At 42.9% G+C, this 7418-nt stretch overlaps 1 pseudogene; it reads right to left on the reverse strand.

Moving 5' to 3' along the window:
• LOC102471727 (multifunctional protein ADE2 pseudogene) overlaps positions 1-7162 on the reverse strand; it is a 19394-nt pseudogene extending 12232 nt beyond the window's left edge.
• Between the last annotated feature and the right edge of the window lie 256 nt (positions 7163-7418).

A 7418-nucleotide genomic window follows, 5' to 3' on the forward strand; every position in this document is an offset into this window, starting at 1 on the left:
TTGGACGTTTAATTGTATCTACTATTTCTCGTATATTATTCTCAAATTTTTGGGCCATTTTCTCAGTCTTTGTGGTGGATTTTTCTAGGCCATCAATTTTCTCTTCTACATCTGAGATTCTATTTTCTGTATGATCTAGTCTGCTTTTAATGCTTTCAAGGGAGATTTTGACTTCCTGTGTTATACCTTTCATCTCTAACTGGTGCATTTGATCCTTTTTTAAAGCGTGTAATTTCGCTTTTAGATCTTGCAAGAATTCCCTCACCTCCTGTAACTCACCAGCTCCTTTCTCCTGCTTCTTCTGCAGTTTGTTGTCTCTCTTTTCTTCCATTTCTGTTAGCTTCGTCATTATGAATATTCTAATTTATTTATCAGACATTTCCATGGTTTCCATTGAACTGTCTGTGGATAGAGAAGTTACTCTTTTTCCTTGGAAGGGGGGGATTTTCTTGCTTTTCCATATTTCTTGTGGCACTGTGGTGATTTCTAGTCATCTGATAGCTGCTGTGTTTCTTTCTAATTCTTGAAGTTCAATCTGAGTGTTCAGGAGCATGCAGAAGGAGGTGATCTGGAATCTCTTTGCTGTCCCATTTTTATCCCTTTGTTCAGCAGATTCAGTGAATATTGAGGAATATGTTAAACCCTAATAGTGTTTGGATGTTTGGCTATGGTTCCCTTAGATCCATCTAGAAACACAGATAATAGAGATTGAGGAGCAGAGTGATGAGATAAAATAAAAGAAAAGGAAAGAGAGGGAGAGAGAGAAAGAGAGAGAGAGAGAAAAGAACAAAGAAACAGAGAGGAAAAGAACGAAATAATTTTTATTTATTTACTTTTAAAAAGCAAAAATAAAAAAAAACTATGTGGAATGTTTGTGTGCTGTGCAGAATCACTAGTTCTCTGGAGCCATGGAGGAGTCTTCTTCTGAAGGCCTACCCCTTGCTTCTCCTGGATGGATGTGGGAAAGGGGATTATTAGCAAGATAACAGAGGGGCTGGAAGTCCAGAGAATACTTTACCTTAAAAACTTTTAAAAAGGAAAAATTACAAAAAAAAAAAAAAATGAGAACACAGAGACAGACAGAGACAGAGAGAAGGCTAGAGGGGCTCCCTACCACTCGAGTTTGTGGGCTGGAGGCTGAATTATCAGTAGAAAATCTTCATTTCTCTTTTTTCCCTGAAATCACTAGTTCTGAGGAGCCATGGAGTTGATCACATCTTTTTAAAATAACAGTCACTCCTATGGATGTGGATTGATACTCCCCTGTGGTTTTGATTTGCATTTCCCTGGTGATTAGCAATGTTAAGTATCTTTTCATACACAGGTAGGACATTTGTATGTCTTCTTTGGGGAAATATCTATTCAAGTACTTTGCCCATTTTAAAATCAGGTTATTTTATATTTCTTTTGGTTTGGTTATTGAGTTTTAGAAGTTCCTTATATATGATGAAAATTAACCTCATGTGTTTTGCAAATATTTTCCTACTACTTAGGTTGTCTTTTCGTTCTGTTGATTGTTTCTTTTGCTGTGTAAAAGTTTTTCAGCTTTATTCAATACTACTTATTTATATTTTCTTTTGTTGCATGTATTTGGAGTCATATAAAAAAAATTGCCCAGACCAATGTCAAGGACATTTCCCCCCATTTTCTTCTATTACTTTCACAGTTTTAGGTCTTACATTGAAGTCTTTGGTCTATTTTAGGTAAATTTTTGTAAATGATATGAGATGAGGGTCCAATTTAACTGTTTGCATGTGGATATCCAATTTTCTCAGACCATTTACTGAGAAGATGATCCTTTTCTCATTGTGTATTCTTGGCACCCTTGTTGATCATGGATGTGAGAATTTATTTCTCTTCCACTTGTCTATAGATCTTCTAGTTTTATACCATCTCCACACTGTCTTGATTTCTGTAGTTTTCGTAATATATATTAAAATCAGGTAGCATAATGCCTTAGCTTTGTTGTTCTTGCTCAAGATTGCTTTGGCTATTTAGAATCTTTTATGGTTTCATGTAAATTGTAAGAACTTTCTTGGTTTTTCTGTGAAAAATAACTTTTTTCCTTGGAGAGGTTTTTGCTATAGGGCACGTATGCTCACCAGACAGACAGAGAGAGACAGAGAGACAGAAAGCAAGAAATCACTCCCCAGGGGGGATGGCCACACCACAATCCCTTCTCCTCCATTCTCCTCTTGGGATCTTGGGCATGTATGCATATGTACTCAGCATGAGTTTTAAACTACTGGGTCCGGGACTCGAACCACTGTTGACTACATGGGAGTCCAGCAACATAGCCATTTTGCTAACTGCTGGTCCCTAAAATATAACTTTGAATTTTAGTAAAGTTTTCATTGAATCTGTTGACCACTTTGGGTAGCGTGTACATTTTAACAAGTCTTCAAATTAATGAACATAATACATGTTTCCATTTATTTATGTCTTTAATTCCTTTACTCAGCATTTTATAGTTATCACTGTAGAAGTCTTTTACTTCTTTGTTAAATAATTACTTATTTCATTTACTATTGTTGTTATTTATTTTGTATAGGGCACATTCACTCACCAGAGAGAGACAGAAAGAGAGGGAGAGAGGAAAAGTGAGATAGCAAGCTGCCAGGTCCAGGACTCAAACCATAGTCAACCATGTGGGAGTCCAGCATCTCAACCACTCTGCCACTTGCTAGCCCCTTTCACTTCTTTCATTAGGCTTATTCTTTTTAAAAAAGGAAAATTTTTGCTATAGGGCATATTTATTTGCCAAAGAGACAGAGAAACAAAAAGACAGAAAATGACACGTCATCCTCCAGGGAAGATTGCCATGCTGCAGTACCCTGTCATTCATTCTCCTCTTGGGATTTTGGACACACACGCACATGTGTCAGACCTGAGTTTTAAGCGGCTGGTTCAAGGACTTGAGTTGTGGTCGACTAGGTGAGAGTCCAGCAATATAACCATTATACCATCTGCTGGTCCCACATTAGGCTTATTCTTAAATATTTTATGCTTTTTGATGCTATTGTGAATGGGATTGCTTTTTTAATTTTATTTTTGGAATTATCTCTGTAGATGACATAATATTGGGTCATTAGGAAAGTAATGACACATTTTTGCATAGAAAAACAGAAAAGGAGATCATGACTTTCCTGATGATCTAATATTATCCATCAAAACTTAAAGACCCCACACAAAGAAATATAACTAATAAATGAATTTGGTAAGATTGTAGGATATAAAATTAAAATATACAAATTGGTTGCATTTCTATACAGTAACAACAAAAGATCTTATTTCAATCTGTTGCACAAAACCAGATACCAAGGAATGGAAAACAGTACCTGGAGAGATAGGAGAACTGTTTATTATGCCAGTGGGTAAAGAGGAGTTAATACTCTGAATCTCTGGCCCCAGCCTAGAGTTGGACACAGACTTTTATGCATGAATTGGGGAGAGGTGGTTTCAGCATGCTTGGAGTGTCTTATCAGGGATGGAGCTCAGTGTCTGTCCTAATAAAGAGCTGGCAGAGAAGCAGGAAATCCAACCTGCTCAAGGCCTCTGGCCACTTAATAATCCAGGAGAAGGGCAGCTAGCTTGTGGGGAAACAGAAAGCCCAGGCAACTATCAGCCCTGGGTTGCTTAAAAATTGCTCACATGTGGGACCAGCAGTTAGCATAATGGCTATGTCGCTGAACTCCCACATAGTAGACCACGGTTCATGTCCTGGACCCGGTGGCTTAAAACTCACGCCGGGTGTGTGTGCATGTGTGCCCAAGATCCCGAGAGGAGAATGGAGGAGAAGGGATTGTGGTGTGGCCATCCCCCCTGGGGGGTGATTTCTCGCTTTCTGTCTCTATGTCTCTCTCTGTCTGTCTGGCAAGTGCATGCGCCCTATAGCGATAACCTCTCCAAAAAAAGAGAAAAAATTGCTCACAAGTTTCTGTTTGCTCCATATGATTCCCCCCTTTTGAGCCTCCTCAGCCATGCCTAAGGAAGGTCGATTAACAGGAGAGTGGTAAACACAGTTTCCCGGGGCAGTGATAAGCAGGTTGTAAAGGTATTGTCTGGAGGTTGTAAGGGTATTGTTGGAGTGCCATCCATCACTGTCCTCAGGCTTCTGCCGTGTGTAGATTGGTCAGCGTCTGGAGTGACCAAACAAGGCTGTAGTCTCTTCAAGCTTCCATCATGTGTAGAGCAGTCAGCCCAGGAGTGGATGCAGCAGGGCTATAGTCTTAATGATGGGTCTTGTTCCTCACAAAGGTCACCTTGGTTGGTGGATCGGAGTGGCTTAGCACCTTCCAGGTCCCGGGATCCTCCAGTGTTGCAGCTCGCTTCATTTAAGAATGATGGATCCACAGGACCAGCCCTGCAACCTTAACTGCAGTAGAGGTAACAAGCACAACAACATATGCCCCCAACCAGGTAGGCTGTAGTAGTGATTCTCTTCTCCAATTTTTTTTTTTTTTTGCTTTTTTTTTTTTGGAGAGATTTTCACTGTAGGGCGCGTGCGCTCTCCAGACAGACAGAGACATAGAGACAGAAAGCGAGAAATCACCCCCCAGGGGGGATGGTCACGCCGCAATCCCTTCTCCTCCATTCTCCTCTCGGGATCTTGGGCACGCACGCACACGCGCCCGGCGTGAGTTTTAAGGCACCGGGTCCGGGACACGAACCGCGGTCGACTACGTGGGAGTCCAGCGACATAGCCATTACGCTAACTGCTGGTTCCCTCTTCTCCAATTTTTAACCCACACTAAGTCCCTGGGCTCATGTTTGTGTGTTCAGTTTCCAAGGGGGGTGTTCTCTCTAAGGTTACATGGGCTATTTCCTTCAAAGTCTTCCCCAAGATCACCAGATCCTGAGTCAGGATTGCCTTGTCCAGCTGGCAGACATCAGCCATTCAGGACTGGGTGACTAAAGGGAGTGGCTGGCCAAATAGAAACTCATAAGGGGAATAACCCTGTTTCTGTGGAGTGCATGGAACTTGGAGCAGAGCCAGTGGTAGGGCATCCACCTATGGGCACCCAGTGTCCTGACTGAGCTTTGCTAGGGTAGACTTGAGAGTATGATTCATTCGCTCCACTCTCCCAGAACACTGAGGTTGGTAAGCAGTGTGAAGTTTCCACTTTATGCCTAAGGCCTTTACCACTCCCTGTGTGACTTCTACCATGAAAGAAGGGCCATTGTCAGACCCGATCATAAGGGGGAGCCCAAACCAAAGTATAACTTCCTTCAGAAGGGCTTGAGTAATTTCTCTGGCCTTTTCAGTTTGTGTAGGGACGCATTCCATCCATAGGGAAGGCTTCCATCCAGCCTGAGTAAGTGCAGACAAGGACTAGTACGTACTTATAGCCCTGGCATTGTTGCACTTACAAGAAGTCTGCCTCTAGCAACTATAAGGGGAGTTGTCCCAGTAGCTTATATTCCAACTGGCCAAGTTGGCCCCTGGGAAGGGTTATTTCTGGCACAGGTCTCGCACTGCATGCTCACAATTGCACACAATGATGATAAGTGACTCAAGAAATAGTATCTTCCCAGTAAACTCTCCAGGTTAGTCTGTCCCCAGTGAGTTAGCTAGTGGTACTTCTTTACCAATGAATATCTCAGGGACTGGAGCATCTATACTCTTTTATCTGGCAGTCTCTACCATTCATCTTCTTCCAGAGTTGCTCCCTATGATTTTGGCCAATGATGTTCATCAGGGGAATGAGGCGGAGGGCTTTTGGGAGACTTGTGAGTAATAACACCATGGTTAAAGCAGTCAGGGTTCAGTTGGCAGCAGTCTTGGCTGCTTCGTCTGCTAATAGGTTTCCCAGGATGATGGAATCTTCCTCTCTCTGGTATCCTCTGCAATAGATGACTGCCACTTCCTTTGGCTCCCAGACTGCTTCTAATGATTGGCAGATTTCTTCATTTTTAGCTGTCTTTCCTTTTGCTGAGAGGAATCCTCTCTCTTGATATAATGTCCCATGGGTGTGTAGGGTGGCAAAGGCATATCATGAGTTCATGTGGATATTTACTATCTTGCCAATCACCAATTTTAGGGCTCAGATTAATGTCCAGAGTTCAGCCTGCTGAGCTGATCACCCTTGGAGTAGTGCCCCAGCCTCGATCCCTGTGTTGTGAGAGGTAACTGCATAGCCAGCATATAGGTTTTCATCCTGCATATATCTTCTACCATCAGTAAAGAGGGTGAGGTATGAAGTCTTCAATGGTGTGTCTATAAGATCAGGGCATCCAGAAAAGTCCTCATCGAAGGCCTCTTCACAATTGTGGTCAAGGAGTCCCCATCATGGCCCAGAGGAAGTTGGCATGGTTGAGAGCATGGAGAATCTGGAACCTAATCCAAGGGTTCTCAATCAATAAGCCTTGATAGTGGGCCATCCTAGAGCTGGCTAACCACTTATGTCCCTGGCTGTTCATCAAGATGGTCACTGAGTAAGTGACCCGGGTGGTGATAACTTGGCCTAAGGTTCATTTGTCTGCTTCTCTAAATAATTTGATGGTGGTGGCAAGGGCTTGCAGGAGGAACCATACAGATGCCACAGGGTTGAGTCTCTTAGATAGGTAGGTGATGGGTCTCTCTCAAGATCCAATGAGTCAGAATTCCTAATGTATGACTTCATATATGAACAGATTGAATTCTCAGGTGACGTCTGGGAGCCCCAAAGCTGGAGCTTTCCCAAGACTTGACTTGAGATCCCAGAAATCTTGCTCTTGGAGAGGTCCCCATTCGAAGGAGATCTCTTCTGGACCTCTGAGTAGCTCATACAGTGGTCTGGCCTTCTCAGCAATGCCAGGGATCCAAATCCTACAAAATTCTGCTGCTCCCAGGAACTTGCATAGTTGTCTCCTTGTTGTGAGCTGAGGTGGCCCACATATCACGTGTTTGCATTCGTGCCTGAGAGTACGGTGTCCTTTAGTTAGAATAAATCTTAGGAAATGTACCTGGGTACGACAGATCTGGGTCTTCTTCATTGAGACCTTGTACCCAGCCTGGGAGAGTAGGTGGAGCAGGGCCCAAGCTCCTTTCCAGCAATTTTCTCAGGTTGCTCCAGCAAGCAGAAGGTAGTCCATATATTGGAGCAGAGCACACCCAGTTTCCTGATCTGGAAAGTTTTCTAAGTTGGTAGCAAGTGTTTCCCTGCAGGCAAATATTCACCATTCTTCCTATTGGGCATTGTTACAGTCAGGATTTTGGTAGAGCTGACAATCAATGCAGCCAAGCCTTGATGAGTCAAAGTTGATTGGTGCTCTGAGTTTAGTCAATAGGTCTCTTCCCAGCAATGAGACTGGGCAATCAGGCAGGTACAAGAACTTGTGGGTAACCAGGTGCCCATCCCCTCATTGGCAGCTTCTCACCTGTAAAAAAGGGCTGAGTTTTGGTATTTCCAGTGCCCCCATGATGGTTGCTTTTTGGC

The sequence above is a fragment of the Tupaia chinensis genome, unplaced genomic scaffold (assembly GCF_000334495.1).
Source record: "Tupaia chinensis unplaced genomic scaffold, TupChi_1.0 Scaffold148768_1, whole genome shotgun sequence".
In the NCBI taxonomy this organism is placed as follows: domain Eukaryota; kingdom Metazoa; phylum Chordata; class Mammalia; order Scandentia; family Tupaiidae; genus Tupaia; species Tupaia belangeri.